At 47.6% G+C, this 14,472-nt stretch overlaps 1 protein-coding gene across 3 annotated transcripts in view; it reads right to left on the bottom strand.

The window, feature by feature from the left end:
• The window catches only part of NEDD4L (NEDD4 like E3 ubiquitin protein ligase), a 345,318-nt gene that overhangs the window by 222,954 nt on the left and 107,892 nt on the right, over nucleotides 1-14,472 (bottom strand). The window lies entirely within an intron of this gene.

The following is a 14,472-nucleotide window of genomic DNA, read 5'->3' as shown; positions in this document are numbered from 1 at the left end:
CCAATGTGGAGCTCGAACTCACAACCCCGATGTCAATAGTCGCATGGCCCCCCGATCGAGCCAGCCAGGTACCCCGGACATTGTCAGTTTTAACATGTTGGTTGTAGGAAAGATACTAGGCGCTTTTTGAAATGCGGTTCCAGAGACCCTTGCTCACTCCGAGCTCGGTAGCAGAAACTCACAGGGAAGGGAGCCTCATCTGGGCCACAGATGCGTCTGATCTCACCCCGCGTCCTATCACAGTCAAGGCCTCCCTAACCTTTCCGGGGGCATCTCCCATGAACCTGTGCTCCTCGCTGAACCCCCACACTGCCCTCTAATGCAAGTGCCTTGAGAACAACGGCCACCACTAAGGGCAATCAGTGATTGGCACCAACGGCACTAAATAAACCGTATGCAAACATGGAACCCAACCCTGTCTCTCCAGCAAGGTGCCCTTCGGGAGAAGGGTGAGCAGGGCTTGGCCAAAGAACACCTTCTTGTACTCAAAAAAAAAACAAAAACAAAAACAAAAACAAAAAAACACAAGACTCCACGAAAAACGTTTCTGGAATACACTATGTCACTCCTCCAGAGGCACTTTAAAAACTGACCCAGCTCCTCTAGGAAACTTCTTGAACCACCACCCCATGGGCCCAAGATCATCCTGGCAACACCTCCAGCAAGGCCCTCAGCTCCATATTCAAACCCCCCCTAGAAGGCTGCAAGTGAGAAACCAAGAGCAGGAAAGCCCTGTGAGAAGGGGAGCCAGCTAGGACACCTCAGGCCCTCCTTCCCACAGGAGGCCACTCCACAAGATGGCAGCTCCTGAGACAACGGGGACACGCCTCCTCCTGACACACGCGATCCTGAAGGCCGCGACACACAGGCCTACCTCCTTTAGGCAGCTGTTCCTGCTTTTACAGCGAATGTCCTTCTATAAATGAACTTGGGATTTCTCTTGACATCGGAAGCTGACATGAGTGAAAAGGGCTAAGGGTGGAAGTAAAATATTTTTCAAACAAAAAAAAAAAAAAAAACCAAACCACAACACACAGATTTTTAGGTTAAAAGATGCTTTGGCGAGCCTAAGCGAGCCTAAGCAAAACCGAAGGAGTGATCTTAAAGGATGCCCGCAGGTACCAGGAACAGCCAGCTGTGGGTAACAGGCCCCTGAGTGCAGTAGAGAGACTCCACGCGAGCGCTCGGTCACCTGGAGAAGGTGCTGGAGCAAGAGCTGCCAGCGAGGGGGCGTCCTGCAGGCGAGGAGCTGTGGCTCAGGGCACAGGCGGTGGCACCCACCAGCCTAGAGCGCGCTGTAAGACGCTGCCGCCGATACGGGCCCACTCCCAACATAAGCACACCTGTCTGGGCACCTGCTGGAACCACGGATGTCGCACAGTACAGGCGACCTCCATCTGGAGCATTATTTATAACGAGGAGCACGGTCACGCAGTAAGCTTCCTCCGGCCAGGTCTCCCATGGCAGGGGCGGGGGGGTCCCGGCACGAAGGACAGGGGGACATCTTTCAAAGTGGCTTCCTCTGCAGCTGGCCCAAGACTCAACAGGTGGAAGGCATGGAATTCGAGCAAGCAGGGACCCTAAGTTCTTCTCCTGAGTGCGTGGAACACTTAGGAGCTCAAAAAGTAACCAAAGACTCAAGGTCAGAGCTGCACATGTTCACCTGCGGCAATCAAGGCCATTGAAGTCACCTGGGCCCAAAGGAACTAGGAGGTCATCTTTCAAGCCAAGTCCTGTCTGCACTGGGGCCTGAGCGGGGCGGGGGGGAAGCGATCTGCCCTTGAGCACAGCATCATCTTTCCAGCATTCGCAAACTCCACCTGGCCGCAGAAAAGATCGACAGAGATACACAGGACGAGCTGGAAACCTTTCCACAGTGCACTGTGGACTTTACAGTTAATAAAACCGCACAGCGTGAATCTGCGCCCCCCTGTGACACACACGCACAAAAAATTTCACAGGGTGGGAGGAGGGGCGGTTGCTATGCTCAAACTGCCACGGTTGGTCCGTCGTGGGGGCGGGGTTCGGGAGGCCCAACAAAAAGGGCTTTTATTTCCTGCCTCTTGCAGTTCTGCTGAGATTTCCACAATAAACATGCATCATTTTCCGGATCACTTAAACATGCAAATTTAAAAGTAAACAAAAGCGCTCACATCAGCCTTTCTCACTATTATACTGGAAAACGACCTCTGATGTGCTGCCCATGCGCAGTGCTGGGTTTCTTTTTGGGGGGGTACAGAGGGAACACAATAGGCCCATCTCTTCAATGGACTCTCAAGCTGTTCTCTTCGATACGGACGTTCTTAATATTTCCACCCGATGTCAGGCCCTCACAGTACGTATAACCTCCTCGAGGCACAGCCACACTTCCTTTGCCATCCTGTTATTTGGGACAGTCTGGTATACTCTGAGATCCGAGCCTCAGAGTCTCCACAAATGCCCAAGAGGATACAATGAGGCAAGAGAAAGGCCGGAGGGAAAGCTGGGCGAGGGCGTGAACCGTGGGGATGAAAGCGTCCCTGGTGATAACCATGGTCAACGTCATCAGGTCTGCTGACCATCTCTCTCTCTCTCTCTGTAACCAGGGGAGCTGCCATCATGTTTCTCGGGCTTTCTACCCCTAAGGTGGTGAGGAAGTACCAGTCCCTTTCAATAGCATCTTCTTCTCAGCTGAGAGGGTTTTTGGATTCCCGGTTTCTTCACCTGCCCGCTTCCGAGGCTGGTTTTGTTCAGGGGAAGGTGCCCAGAAAAAACAGTAGGGCCTTGTGTTTGTAGAATACAAATTATCAGGGACGGTCACATGAAAACATGATCTCACAGGGACAGTCCTAACAGCTCCGAGAATGAATCTCAAGGTCTTCAACTGAAAAGAAAATAAACAATTTAAAAATCCTCCCAAACTGACATTTTTCTCCCTAACTTTTCTCCCTGGTGGCTCCCATTTCTTCTGTCCCACTGAGAGCATCAACAGCTTTCCTCTGGCTTTTGTTTCCTGCCAGTTGGCTGCAGACCTTAAGAAACGGCAAAGGGAGAGAAGAATGTTACTGGAAAATGAGTAGAGAAATGACCTACGCACGCCTTTTTCCTCTGTGGGTGTCTGAACCCCCCTGACTCTGTTTTAGTAAGTCCTTTGCTGAAACGTGGGCAGACTGCCCGCGACAACTTTAGACTCTTTCCCCTGCCCCTGACAGAATGTTATCAAAACACAAACACACACACACAAACACAAAACAAAAACCAAAACCTCCAAGCATACCTGAGTGCAAATGTGTCACTGTTGCATTTAAAAAAATATTTTCAAGTGCCGTTCCTATTCTTTCAGGGTTATTACCAATCTGAAAACTAACGCTATACGGGTGCATCATTACAAAGTTAGTCCTGGGGGGGGGGGGGTGGTACCTGGGTGGCTCAGTCAGTTGAGCGTCCAACTCTGGCTCAGGTTGTGATCTCACGGTTCCCGAGTTCAAGCCCCATGTTGGGTTCTGCAGTGACAAGGTGGAGCCTGCTTGGGGTTCTCTCTCTCCCCCCCTCTCTCTCTGCCCCTCCCCTGCTCACCCACTCACTCTCAAAATAAATAAATAAACTTAAAAAAATTAGCTCCAGAAGAGAGGAAAAGAGGAAATTAGCTCCAGAACAAGAAAAAAAAATTTAACTTCTCTCATGTTTTCTGAATGTGTTTTTCATGTCATGAGTTGCTCTAGTAACTTCTCTGTAGTGCTAAAAACTTCTAAACAACCTCCAAATTATATTGCAAAGTGTGTTTTTCTCAGTTCCAAAGCCAAACACAAATATTTTTGAGATGATCTATACCTGTTTCCCATTATTAACATGGATATAGGTACCATTTAAAATAATTTTTCTAGGGGCGTCTGGGTGGCTCAGTCGGTTGGGCGTCCGACTTCAGCTCAGGTCATGATCTCACAGCTCGTGAGTTCGAGCGCCACGTCGGGCTCTGTGCTGACAGCTCGAAGCCTGGAGCTTGCTTTGGATTCTCTGTCTCCCTCTCTGTCTGCCCCTAACCCACTCGCATTCTGTCTCTCTCTCAAAAAATAAATGAACGTTAAAAAAATTTTTTTAATAAAATAATTTTTCTATATTAACAATGTCAGCCTGGAAATCCCTTTCTTATTTTATTTATTTTTGAAAGACAGAGAGCAAGCACACACGTGTGCCCAAGGATGGGGGCGAGGGGCAGAGAGAGAGGGAAAGGGAGAATCCCAAGCAGGCTCCACGCTTTCAGCACAGAGCCCAGTGCAGGGTTCCAACACAGAAACTGTGAGATCTTGACCTGAGCCGAAATCAAGAGTCGGACGCGTAACCTACTGAACCACCCAGGCACCCCCTGGAAATTCCTTTCTTAAAGAAAACAGCGTGCTGAAGTTCTGATCCTTCAAAGTGTGAAGCTAAAAATGCGTTATAATTCATTTTCTCTATGAATGCTGTCTATTCCATAGTGGAATACAGTACCCCTCACTGGAAGAATTTCCTTTCTTCCCAGTATCAGTTATTTATTCCTTTGTAGTTTGTAGCATTTTATTTTGATGATGCTACAAGTTTAGGAAATTATTTGGCAAGGAAAGGGAAAAGGGGGCTATAAAGTTAAAGCGGGAAATGCTACTCAATTGCCTACTTTAAAACTATGTAAAAAGTCGGAATTGCTTAAAGTGAAATCATCCTTTCCTGTGTGTAACTATTTGAGAATGACTTCAATACCTGCTAAAGCAAAGATGTGGGTTAATTTCAAAAATCAGACAATTCTGATTTAAAAATCAGAAAATTATCTCAAAAATAAAAATGTTTAAATAAATAAAATAAATAAAAATCAGAAAACTTAAAAGAACGCCAAAGGGGTGCCTGAGTGGCTCAGTTGGTTAAGTGTCCGACTTAGGCTCAGATGACGATCTTACAGTTCGTGGGTTCGAGCCCCACATCGGGCTCTGCCGACAGATCGGAGCCTACAGCCTGCTTCGGATTCTGTGTCTCCCTCTGGCTCTGTTCTTCCCCCGCGTTGGCTCTGTCTCTCTCAAAAATAAATAAACGTTTAAAAATTTTTAAAAGAAAAAGAACTCCAAAGGATTATCAGATGTGAATACCATTTTTACAGTCCAGAATGAAAATGCACCTGAAGATATGGCCAGCAGAGGGAGCTCTAACTCCCCAATACATCCCTGTGGACACAGGAAGAGCCCTCCATGTAGCCTGTCACGGTCAGGGATGCTCACGGTTCGTCTCCTCCAGTGAACTTCACGTGGACCGAGGAGTTAAGGATGAGGAATTCCTTAAAGTCTAAAGCATTTGTTGCCACTTTAAAGTAAGAAGGAGCTGGATATAACATATGTGTGCTAATTGAGAATTTTTAGATTCGTAAAATTTCATACTGTAAATCTGCATACTGTAAAGAAAGAGGACCTTAAAAATACAGACAGAATAAGATAAACAAGAGGTGAAATGAGAGGGTAGGGGAAATACGGGTGTGTATAAACCACCCAGAGAATACACAAGCAGGAAAAATAAACTCAGCCTAGTGGCAGGGAGGGTGCCAAGAGCCAAGGGGCTGAGAGCAACGTGCAACAGTTTGCCAAGTGCATGCGGAGAGGAGGCAATGGCAGTCATGGATTTGGCGGCCCTGGGCCAATGTGGGACCACAGCAGGGTACAGAGGTAAAGGTCCAGAGGAAAGTCCCAACACCACATGCTCAGTGCACCCGTGGGCAGCTGCACAGGGTGAGTAAGCAAAGCCAAGAGCCACGAGATCTGACCCAAGTGGGCAGAGGCAGGGAGAGCTGCCTGGGGGTGAGCTCACGGGGTCGGGGGTGGGGGGTGGGGGGCTCTGGTGTGAAGGACAAGAACAAGTCAGCTGTGCAAAAGAGGGAGAAGGTGGTCGTTCTGGGCACCAGCAAAGGCACAGAGGAGGAGGAGTGTGGCCTCTGAGGGCAACTACGGGACTCAGCACGGCTGCTTGGGAAGGTCAAGGCCAAGAGATGCGCTGGAGAGGCACACAGAGAGTGCTTCTGTCAAGGTTAAGCAGCTGGGACCTTAATCCACAGCAATGACTGATCACCGAAGGGTTCTGCCAGGAGCAGAATGAATTCTGCGTATGGGAGGGGGGATGGGAGGAAGCGGGCAGATGTGAACACCACTGGGGAAGTCCCCTACCCAACCACTGAGACCAGGCTGGGGACGGCGGGGAGGCAGGAGAACCAGGGACACGTCCCAGCTCCCTAGCTCCGATGCTTAGGGAATCGGTGGAGCCACCAGCTAAGACAGATAGTTCCAGACAAAGAACAATTTCAAATATAATACTTTGACGTTCCAGGCCGAGAAGCAGCGTCAGGGCAAACAAAAGGTCCTGACTTACATGGCCTCACTAGTCACTCAAATCTGATTTCTAGGACAAGATGGTTTGACTCTACTAAATAACCAAATAAAATCATGCTACGAGGAGCCAGGAATGCATTCTGGAAGAAAGGAATTTGTAAATTGCTCTTTTTTACAGTCTCGACTGTCTAGATACAATTTAAAATCACTTCAACAAAATTGAAACCGCTGTTCACAATGAACTCCCAAGAGTCCACAAGTCAGAGATGGAGAATATACACACCCAACACTACCATTTTCTCACTAGCAAAAAAAAAAAAAAAAAAAAAAAAAGGAAGAAAGAAGAAACTGTGATCAAAAAAATTTTTTTTTTCAACGTTTATTTATTTTTGGGACACAGAGAGACAGAGCATGAACGGGGGAAGGGCAGAGAGAGAGGGAGACACAGAATCGGAAACAGGCTCCAGGCTCTGAGCCATCAGCCCAGAGCCTGACGCGGGGCTCGAACTCACGGACCGCAAGATCGTGACCTGGCTGAAGTCGGACGCCTAACCGACTGCGCCACCCAGGCGCCCCTGAAGAAACTGTGATCAAGTGTTAAGATTCACCCCATTTTGATTTCCCAACCAGTTGCCTCCAAACTTGAAATGTAGCATTTCTTCCGAATGCTTCTCTATTTTCTGACCATGAATGCTTAATTTCAAGCATCTAAAAATAACAGGCTTGAAACAATGATCAGTCCTTCAAAAGGGAAGCACAACAGTGTACCTCGAACAAGGAAGGGAAGACATGCAAACCACCCTTGAAACATTCGCTACCTGTTCCTGTCCGCACGCCAGAAGGAATGCCGGGACACGCTCATTAAGGGGCAAGGCATAGTTTATATCACTTGTGTTGATAATATACAGTAGAAATGCCAGTTCTTTTAATAATTTACTGAGGAGTTACGCACTGCAGATTCCTTATTAAACATTACTTGCACTAAGGTCCTAAGTCTAAAAAATATTCCGGGGAAGAAGAGGCAGTATTTTTATTGCAATATGCTAATTGAAATTATGTGACTGCATATTTGCTTGATATAAACTCAACTTCATTATTCACGTATGTATACACAAAGCAGTAAGAATCATTTTCTCTAGGACAAAAAAAACATTTTTACAATTGTAGTCACTTGTAGATTTCAAAATCCACAGTGTCTCTCTAAAAAGTTCCATAAGCTATATTGTACGCATGCTTCCCCTTGAAGAGAGGAGAAAAAGAAAAACAAAAACAAAAACTCCTGCTATATCTAGAAACCCCACTCCTCCGCGCCCAAGAAGTCAATACTGGCTCAATTCCTGTCTGTCACTGACTAACCAGCAGCTCTATGTAACAGTTTAATCTGAAAATCATGACCAAATAACACTGGCACTCCCAGTTCTAAATATATATATATTGTAGAGAATCAATAGCTTCTGCTCTCAGGGGTTGGCAAACTGGGGCCCGTGGGCCACTGGCAGACAGCCACGCCCATCCTATACTCTGTGCTATCTCAGGGACAGAAAGTCCTACTGAGCCTAAGCTCTTTTCTATCTGGCCCTTTGCAGAAAAAGGGTGCTAGCCCCCAATTTAGATAACCACCTACAGTACTTAGAGAAGGCTCTACTTCCCACGTAAGAACCTGCCAGCTCACATGTGTCCCCCATCTTAAAAAGCTTACCTTCCAGGTCCCCCCCCCCCAATGTTTCTATAATAAGGAGAAATTAATGAAATCTAAGACAATGTTTCTTAGAAGATGAAGTATTACAACACAGGAGATTTGGATCTGAGAAATCTAACACTTGGGGATTCCAGAGAGATGTATCCATTGTTTAAAGCATAACTCTTAGGTGTTATACCAGAGTATTTTCACCTTCAGTAACAGCATTTTTGTCAACGAAGATGCAGAGTGGGCCTGGAGACCACTGTTCTCAGGCCTCTCCGAGGCCCAGCCACCGAGAATGGGTTGGCCAGCCGCCTTCGCTGCCTAGAACATGGGAACCACTGACTGACAGAGGGACCTCTCCCACTCGTTTGGTGAGGCAATGGTAGTGGAGACCCTCGGCCATCCCAACGCCGGACCTCCCCTCACACGGTACCTTCTGTTTTCTGAAGGCCTGGCTGTTAAGTTCAACTTTTGAAAAATACGGATTTTCTTCACTGTTTTACATATTCAGAACTGCTTTCATTTGACTCACGTTGGCACGTTGCCTCCCTTATACTTTAGCTCCTTACACTCTCTCCTACCTCCCCCCAAAAAGGAAAACGGTGAGACAAATCTAGAATGCCTTGGGATAAAGCAAGGGTGAAGGAACCAGGGTGAGGGCAGAAGGCATGCGAAGAGGAAGGAGTAAGGAGGGGTGGGCTGCTGGGAGGAGGAGCGAGGAAGGGGCAGCCCCCCCCCCCAACACACCCACATCCGCAGACATCACTTCACCAATCCTCGGAGGCGCCCCCTGCGATTACATCGGCTGATGAAAACACTGCCCATGGCTCTTCAGCAGCTTTAATCATTCAGTTTTCTCAGGCTCCACTCTGACCAGATGAATAAAATTGATCAAGCCTCTACTCTGTGCTGCGTGCCCCTCGTCTTCCCGAAACACATCCAATTTTCTGCCTTATCCAGACTCAGTGACCAGACAGCATCAGTCTGGACTCCGACAGCAACAAGGGCAAGGTGTCCTGCAACTTTCCCTTGCACTCTGTCGGACCTTTGGGCAGAGCGAAGTCTCCTTTGACGGGACTAACATATTCGTGCGTCAGGAGTGAAGGCAGGGCCGTCTGGGTGGCTCAGCTGGTTAAGCATCTGACTCAATTCCCACTCAGGTCGTGATCTTGCAGTTTGTGAGTTCGAGCCTGGCGTCAGGCTCTGCACTGACAGCCAGGAGCCTGCCTGAGATTCTCTCTCTTTCTGCCCCTCCCCTGCTCGCGTTCTTTCTCGAAATAAATTGATAAATTAAAAAAAAAAAAAAAAAAAAGAGTGAAGACAAAGCAGGAAATGCTGAATGAGAGATCCACACGAACACATCAGAGAATGGTACGTAAGTGTGGCCCGTCGGGTTCGCTCCTCCGTTTACCAGAACTGGGGTGGCACAAAGACCAGTTTATACAGATATCGTTTTAAATTATCGAAGACGTTCCCTGCACAGCACGGCCTTTTCGGTGATTCGAGATCATTCTAAATAATATTATGACACTGGCTGCGGCAGAACACAAACAGGCCGGCCCTGCACGCCGACCCATTTGCCACTTCTGACGTTTCCCTCTGGGAAACCGCGTGGCCCGAATGGCGTGCGGGCCACCCCTGACATACTTCATAGGGACGTTGCGTATATCCGTGCGCTCGGGAGACCAGGAGGTAAACCCGGACGCACGAAGAGCTGTGTCCTTGTCACAGGGCAAGAGGAGGTTTTTTGTGGGGGAGGGGGAGATCCCGGCAAGTCCCAGCAGGGTTCTGGGGTGGTCGGGAGGGACATTCTCTGCGGCTCTCACAAGAGTAACCGTGTGAGCTCTTAGGTGCAGGGGTTTTAAGGCAAATACTTTTCGGCCCAGAGGCCGTGAGTGTTGACACTGTGATTCTCAGAGGTGCCCCAGAGAGCTAAGGCTGCTGAAACAGGCCCGGGGACGAGGCGCATTTCCACCGCACCCGAGCATCACACACGCGGTCTCCGCAGAGCATCAGGTGCCCTGTACCCACCTAAGGAGGTGCGTGTGCCACGGGGGAAGGGTGGGGGGACAACCAGCTTTACGTGCTCCAGACCAGCAGCGCGGGGGTCAAAACCAAACACGGGCCTGTCCCTCAAGGGCCCTCGTTATGCCAGTGGAGGCGGCCAGCTGCACAGAATACGACAGATGTGGGCTCCTTGGGGGGCCGAAAGGTCACGGCCCCATTTAAGAGTGTATCCAGCAGATGGCTCCAGCTGTGCCACCTCGTGTTGTCTAGACTGCCGAGATTTTCCAGAAACCTTGGGAATCTGGATTTTTGATACGAAATCTCCCAAATGCTGGCTCGGGATTTTTACTTGCCTTTAGTGTTCCCTGGACCCTTCATAAGCACATGTGTGAGTTCAGTCTAGTCCACAGGGACCAACAGTTGGCCAGTTCTGGCCTAATGATGTTCTCGAAGTCCTTACAGTATACCGAGGGGGCTCTCAAGGTACCTGGAGCCTCAGGGTCTCCCCACTGAGTAAAATGAAACTTATTTTGTACAAGGTTTAAAAAAAAAAAAAGGCAAAAAAAAAAAATCCTAATTATTTGGAGAAGGTGAATTAATAGCTAAAATTTACATGTATACAGTGTATAAGCCAAAACATCGCTCACCCATTTCTTGCCGGTCACCTGGGGGAAAAAGTAGTGACAGTGGACGAAACAGACTGGCCCCACATTAAACCCGGGTTCCTTTTTATTGTAGCACCACTGGTGATAGGATAACCAGATGCCGTATTCCTCCTCAGCAGACATCCCACTGCCGTCCCCAGTGTGGACACCGAATTTGATCAAGCCTTTCCATGCAACTGCTCATGTACAGGAAACCCAGGAGAAGGACACTAAATGCTACAACAGGAAACAGTCAAATGTGATGAGACAACCGGCTGACGATTTCAGGTTCATTTAAAAACGGAAAAGGGGAAAAGGATCCTATAGGAACCGGATTTTAAGAGACCTAACAACTGAACGCAACGCACAGTTCTCCGTTCAATTCTGCTCTCAAACGGCCCAGTTGGAAAAGGCATTGTAGGGACAGCTGGGGGGATTCAGGGAATGGAAAAGGTGAGAAGAGTCCTTTAGGCAATTACTGGTAATTTTGTGAAAATTGCATTGTGGCTATAAAGGAATGCGCTGCTTTCTTCGAGATGCAGGCTGATGTATTTAGGGGCTGGATGTCATGATGTCTAGAATTCACTTTCGAATGCTTCGATTAAAACAAATTGATGGGGCCCATGTAGCCAAATGTTAACAACTTAAATATAGACAACTGAGGCGAGGTGGCGTCACAGAGCTATCACACCGTGGCAGTAAGTCCCCATCAGTCTCAGTCACTAGCAGACAAGGATTTTTTGCCGCATCTCTCCAATGCCCTTGGGTTCGTGTGTGTTCTACGTTTTGAGTCAAAAGAAAAACATGACCGCAACCTCCACAGGTAAGCTAAGGTAAGCGTCCACAGGACGCTCCACAGGTAAGCGTCCTCCACAGGTAAGTGTCCACATGGACGCTAAGAGTTTCATGCACAAAATACAGAAACGAGAGTCTCGAAATCTTCCGTAGGAAATTCTACAGTGAGTTTGTCTTAGCCAGCATAGCTCAATTTTAAGGATCCACTTTATGGTTTTAGATGATTCTAAGTAACCTCAAACGAAGACTGATCACAATCAAGGAGGAAAAAGGGGAAGGTGGACCTAAAACTTGTATTAAAATGACCCTATTCAGTTACTACTTAAGCCTATGACAAAAAGTTAGAGAGCCTGAGATACAAGCTTACCTGAAGAATATAGTTTGAAACTTATAAATATTCTCAGTTTAAAACAAAACAAAACAAAACCTTAAGATCTTACTTAGCAAAGTGCATCTCTTCTAAATCAAATTACCTTACGGCATTCACTTAACAATTCTAAGAGCTTGGTCAGCCGCTATCAAATACAATGGGCAGTTCTTGCAATCTGCCCTTAAGAAGTATTCAGCCAATCGATTTCAGGTTTTAGACAGACCCGAACAGTCATCTAGTCCAATGGCTCATCCAGTGGCTCAACTTTTGTCATTCGTCAGGAAGAGTATTAACCTGCCATCAGAAAGAGCAGTCAAATCTGATAAATCTGGACAGACAGGGGTGGGGCCGAAGTAAGGGGCAAACCGGACCAGACAGGTTGGCATGAGCCGTCACAAAAGGACTTGAATCCTACACCTTAACGGGAGCCTGGGACTTTATTCCACAGGCAACTGCAGATCAAACCACGCAAGGAGAGGAGTTATCAGCACTGGATTTCCAATGCACATCTTGAGGTATTCCCCGTAATTCCTTTTACCCCGCTGCTAAGAAACAATGCCGCCTCTTTTCATATAAAAGGTAAAAATTCCAGGCTCGGGTGCGTCTGGCTCTTCTAAGATTTGAAGCCTCATCGCACTAGCAATTTTTAACCTCAGATCCTCTTAACAGGCTGAGAAACGCAATCTGAATCCATTTCATTTTTTTTTTTTTTTTTATGCAGGGCTTTGGTAAAAACAAAACAAAAACAATCAAAATGAACGTCGCTGACATTTTCCAAACCCAACCTCTTGCCCTTCCAAACTATATAACATGTATGGGAAAGAGAGCAGCAGACATTGTTGACGTAAGAGCACAGTTTACTGGTCAGCGTGCAAGTCTTTCAGTTAAAAGGCAATTTGCCCAGTCTTGTTCTTGGGGTTCTGGAAGGTCAGCAATCAAAGTGAGAGGTCTCAGTCTCCTACGGGTTTCTAATCTAGTAAGACACAGACAAGCCAAATATTAGAGCGTTCACACAGGCACAAGGGCAACCACTCGGTGCGACTCCATGGTCAGGTGAGAAGGGGCCCGCAGGTGAGATGTGCTTCCCTCCCACACCACCAGCGATTGGGCAGGTGTCAGTGCGTGTGCGCGAGGTTGGCGTGACGGCTCAGATAGCTAACCCTCCATTAGTCATCTGAGGCACACAGAAGCATGGGGATGTTTTGAAAAAGATTTCATGAGGGGCGCCTGGGTGGTTCAGTCGGTTGAGTGCCGACTTTGGCTCAGGTGATGATCTCGCGGTCTGTGAGTTCGAGCCCCGCGTCGGGCTCCGTGCTGTCAGCTCGGAACCTGGAGCCTGCTTCCGCTTCTGTGTCTCCCTCTCTCTCTGCCCCTCCCCTGCTCATGCTCTGTCTCTCTCTCTCTCTCTCTCTCTGTCAAAAATAAATAAACACTTAAAAGAATTTTTTTTTAAAGATTTCACAGATATTATCCTTGCATCAACTTTATGTATTTTTAACAACTTCTCTAGTTGCTACTGTAGTTAACGTCACGGGATGGGAAAAACTAAAAACGGACATGAAGATAGGACGGGAAGTAAAGAGGTTTGCCCACCAATGGCAGGGAAGGGCTTGTGCTGGGCGAGCAGGAAGATGAGGTGAGCTGGACAGAACGAGGTCTTGTTACAAGAGTCGCCAGTGTCACACTGAGGTCCTGAGGCCAGAAGGTGACTGTGGGCAACAAGCGGGGGGGCTGACAGGATGAAATGAAAATTTTTTTTTAATAAATTTCTTTTTTTTCTTTTGTAACTTTATTTGAGAGAGAGAGAAAGAGAGCACATCGGGGAGGGGCAGAGAGAGAGGCAGAGAGAATCCCAAGCAGTCCCCACACTGTCAGCACAGGGCCTGACGCAGGGCTCGAACTCACAAACCATGAGATCATGACCTGAGCCGAAACCAAGAGTCGGACGCTTAACCGACTGAGCCACCCAGGTGCCCCTGAAATGAATGTTCTAACGCGAGGACTCTGGCCACAATTAACTGTCCCCAGAAGCCACCACAGCCTTCATGGCTCAACCTCACAGGGTCCCCATCGTGAACAGAGCAGGGGGCAGGGGGCCTGTTCCAGCACTACAGGCACGTGAGACCTGGGCAAGCAGTAACCTTTCTGGATAAAGTCGTGTCAACCACAGAACAGACAAGTCGCACTGGAACGTCTCTAGTGTCTCCTCTGTCTGAAGTTCCAAAGGTCTTTGTTCCCCCAAATCTGGTTCAAATCCCAGGTCTAAATGGCTCTAACCTCATTCTGCTGTTAGTCCAATAACTCCACCCAACACACTACAGAGAGCAAAGGAACAAAAGAGCTGATTTCAAGACTCAGGATCATCAGGCACAATACTCAAAATGAAAAAGTTAAGACCCAGACAGACCAGGCTGCTGGTGCTTCCAGAAAAGGCACAGAAATCACCAAATTCACCCCCATCAGCAAATCTCTCAATTTGGATTATAACATGCCAAAGAATACCCAGTTCTACTAGGAACAAAACAACACCTTCACGTCTCCCTAAATTTGGGATGTTTTCAAAGGAATGTATTAATATGAATACATTGGGATTTCTTTTTTAAAGGAATGTATTACAATGAATACATGTTCCCAAGCTTTATTTTTCTACTGAGA

The sequence above is a fragment of the Prionailurus bengalensis genome, chromosome D3, assembly GCF_016509475.1.
Source record: "Prionailurus bengalensis isolate Pbe53 chromosome D3, Fcat_Pben_1.1_paternal_pri, whole genome shotgun sequence".
In the NCBI taxonomy this organism is placed as follows: domain Eukaryota; kingdom Metazoa; phylum Chordata; class Mammalia; order Carnivora; family Felidae; genus Prionailurus; species Prionailurus bengalensis.
Note: the sequence above shows the minus strand (reverse complement) of the source record. Positions and strands in the feature narration are given on the sequence as shown.